Raw genomic sequence first — 3,161 nt, 5'->3', positions numbered from 1 at the left:
GTGTTCCCTAGCCAGTCAATGTGTATGAACTCTGCGGGGCAACACCTTTGTAACGGTTCTTTTTTTGTCTCGACATTGCATTTTCAGAGAACTTCGTCACCCGTCTTTTATTGTTGTTTTGCCGTTTTACTGATTCTTAGTCGCTGTCCCTCCTGGGTTGCCATCTTTCCGCATGCGTAATAAAGTTTAGTTCTTTTTATAGTGTCTGATCACTCTAATTATGCTCTTGTTTTGCTATTCTATGGGTTTGTTGTCATATTCCTTAGTTCCTCTTTTTTTCCACATCTGTAATAAAGTTTGTTTTTTCTTTTTATTTTAGAGCACCTGATCAGCCTTCTCCTGCTCTTCTTGGCCTGTCTTACTAGTTTATCATCATTGCCCAAGGTTGTTGCTTTTGCCACGTTTATGAAGTTTGTTCTTTATCCCACATTTCCAGACGCTTTGGGTTATCACTACGAATGTCTTCCAAGGCGTGAGAGAAGATTAGTCAAGTTTTCATTGGTGTGTTCACCATCCGTTGTGCGGAAGCCTTGCAGCATTTCCACTGGACGCTTAAAATGCCCATGGAATGTTCTACAAATTGTGCGAGAACATTTGCAAAAAAGATAAACCTAAGTGTTGTGAATAAAGACATAAATGTCTATGTCGGCTCTCAGAAACATTGGGGTATTCACTAGTTTTCCTTTCCTGTTTAGGTTAACACAGTTCTTATTTCTCTACTTCCACACTTGTAATAATATATAATTATTTGCTTCTATGTTTTGTATATTAGGTTGTAGTTGAGCTTAGGCAAATATGTCTTCATTCCTCAGGCTATTATCTTGCACAAGGTTCAAGTGATTGAAGTACAGAAGAAAGCTAAAAACAAAAGAAGGGAAGGAAGGAGGAAGAAAAGGGAGTTGAGGTGGATAAAAGGTGTGTGGTGGAAGAAACCGACGAAAGGAGGGAGCAGGACGGGAAGTGTAACAGACGAAGGAAGAGTCAGTCAGACAGTCTTTTTCCAGGGCGAGGGGCGGCAGGTGGCAGCGGCGGCGGGAGGGGAGGGGGCGCGGGTCTTTTACCCGGTAAAGGTCCTGAATGTTATTCAGTTTGCTGATAAGAAGAGCAGCGGCGCGGTAAAGTTTACCGCGCCGCTGCTCTTCTTATCAGCAAACTGAATAACATTCCTCGACCAATATTTCCGAATTTGTTTTTTTCCGAGCCGCTGCACCCACGACGTATGGCGAGGCCCGGCCTCCGCCCCGGCCGCCCGCCTAATGCATGATTTGAATATATTTTTCCCGACTTTTTGAAATCCCGGAAAAAGACACGCCACAAAAAAGCATCGACAAAATATCGCCATGAGCCATTACGCCGGCATAAACATCGCAAATAATTATATAGCATCACATGTAATGGACAATACGTAATTACTCTGAAATTTGTGACAGTGAATTCAATGTTATTATTAAAACCAGTAATGTGATTACTCTCTTCACAACAAAAACAACAAAAATTACTTCTGGAAAAACATAAACAGAAATCACGTGACGCTCATCAACACAATGTTCATTTTCTCCGACCTTCATGATGCCCTTCCGCCACCCACCCACTCCCCCCTCTCCTCCTTCACCCCCACCTCTTGCCCAATTCCCTCCCCTCACCCCTCCTGTCCTCCCTCTCAACAGCCTACTTGCTCAATACAAGTCGCAACAAAACACGTGATGGCGGAGGCGTGCCACATCGTCACCTCGGGGCTGCATCCCTTCCTCAAGCTTTCCACCCACGGCCGGACTGGCTGAGGCTGCACAGCGGCATACCAGTGGGGCGCCAAGTCACTGTTCACCGTCCTTGGCATGCAGCACGTGACGTGAGGCTCGGCGGCGTTGGGTTGAGACGCGACTCATCACGGACCCAACACAGCCGACCATAAAAAATAAGCCGAACTTATTTTGATGAGATAAAGCACGTACAGCCTGATGGTATGTTGTTCGCTTCTCAGGTATAAAGTTACCTAAGCTGGTACAAAGTTACCTAAGTAAAAGATTACTATGCAGCATGTTGTGAGCATATTGATATTGTTGTTGCTGAGCCCTGCGTATGCCTCCTTTACTAAAAGAAGGGTGACTTTTATGACTTAGCAAGTTTGATACATGTTTGTGCTTGGAATACATGATGCATGTCCTCAGACAATTCCATTGAGTGGATAATGCAACAAAAAATATTATCATTATAATAACAATCGACCGTGACAGGATTCGAACCTGCAATCTTCGGATCCGAAGTCCGACGCCTTATCCATTAGGCCACACGGTCTGCGAAAAGAAACAAAGTAGCAATGTATTTTATTGTGAATTTTCATCCATCTATGTGTTTTGTCACATAGACAAGTACCGCTGTAGCTTTGAAACGTTGACGGATAAATCTCACTACCGTTTGTCTTAAAAACGAGGAGTAATGCGAGAACACGAGGACACGTTTCTTATACTACTATTGTGCTGCTGTTCGATACACCAAGAGGCAGACGAGAACAGACCAGAGCAAGCACCTCGGTAACATGAAACTAGTGGTATCGGAAACATTGTCACAAGTAGAAAAAATCAAGACGCACACACAGCCGGCAACATATCAGTCTTATTCTAAAAATATAAAAGTCCATATATGATCGAATCAGTCAAGAGCGAAACAGACAAGGAAGCTGTTCAAAAAGGATACAATGATGTACTTATCACTACCAAAACAAAATGCCACAGGGAATAAACCTGACCACTTGCAAGCAACGCTACCCATCACGACTAGAGGCCTTCACACCTGAGGAGCAACAAGAGTACAGCTCTGTGGGGGGGAGGAATATCCAAGAAAATGTGAAAACCGATTCAAAAGAAGCAAAACTAAGCCAAAGGCGGAAAAATAAGAACGGATCAGACGTGATAAGACGAGAAGAATTAGGTCAGCAGACAGGCTGAAAGAAAAAGGTAAATAACAGAAAGGGAAACTAAAAAAAATAAGATAAGGACACATGGAGGGAGTTCACCACACACACACACACACACACACACACACACACACACACACACGCGCGCGCGCGCGCGCGCACGCTCCTTAGCTCAGTGGTTTAAAGCTCTGCGCTGCCATGCTTCGCGGGCTGGCAGGGGGACGTTCGAGTCCCGCTAAGTGCGGGA

General features: G+C 44.4%; 1 non-coding gene across 1 annotated transcript; it reads right to left on the bottom strand.

Moving 5' to 3' along the window:
* Window positions 1-2,222: 2,222 nt before the first annotated feature.
* Trnar-ucg (transfer RNA arginine (anticodon UCG)) lies at window positions 2,223-2,295 on the bottom strand. The gene has a single exon. It is a non-coding gene; the product is annotated as a tRNA-Arg (tRNA).
* Window positions 2,296-3,161: the final 866 nt, after the last annotated feature.

The sequence above is a fragment of the Eriocheir sinensis genome, chromosome 15 (genome assembly GCF_024679095.1).
Source record: "Eriocheir sinensis breed Jianghai 21 chromosome 15, ASM2467909v1, whole genome shotgun sequence".
Classification (NCBI taxonomy): domain Eukaryota; kingdom Metazoa; phylum Arthropoda; class Malacostraca; order Decapoda; family Varunidae; genus Eriocheir; species Eriocheir sinensis.
This window is presented reverse-complemented; position numbering and strand designations above follow the sequence as displayed.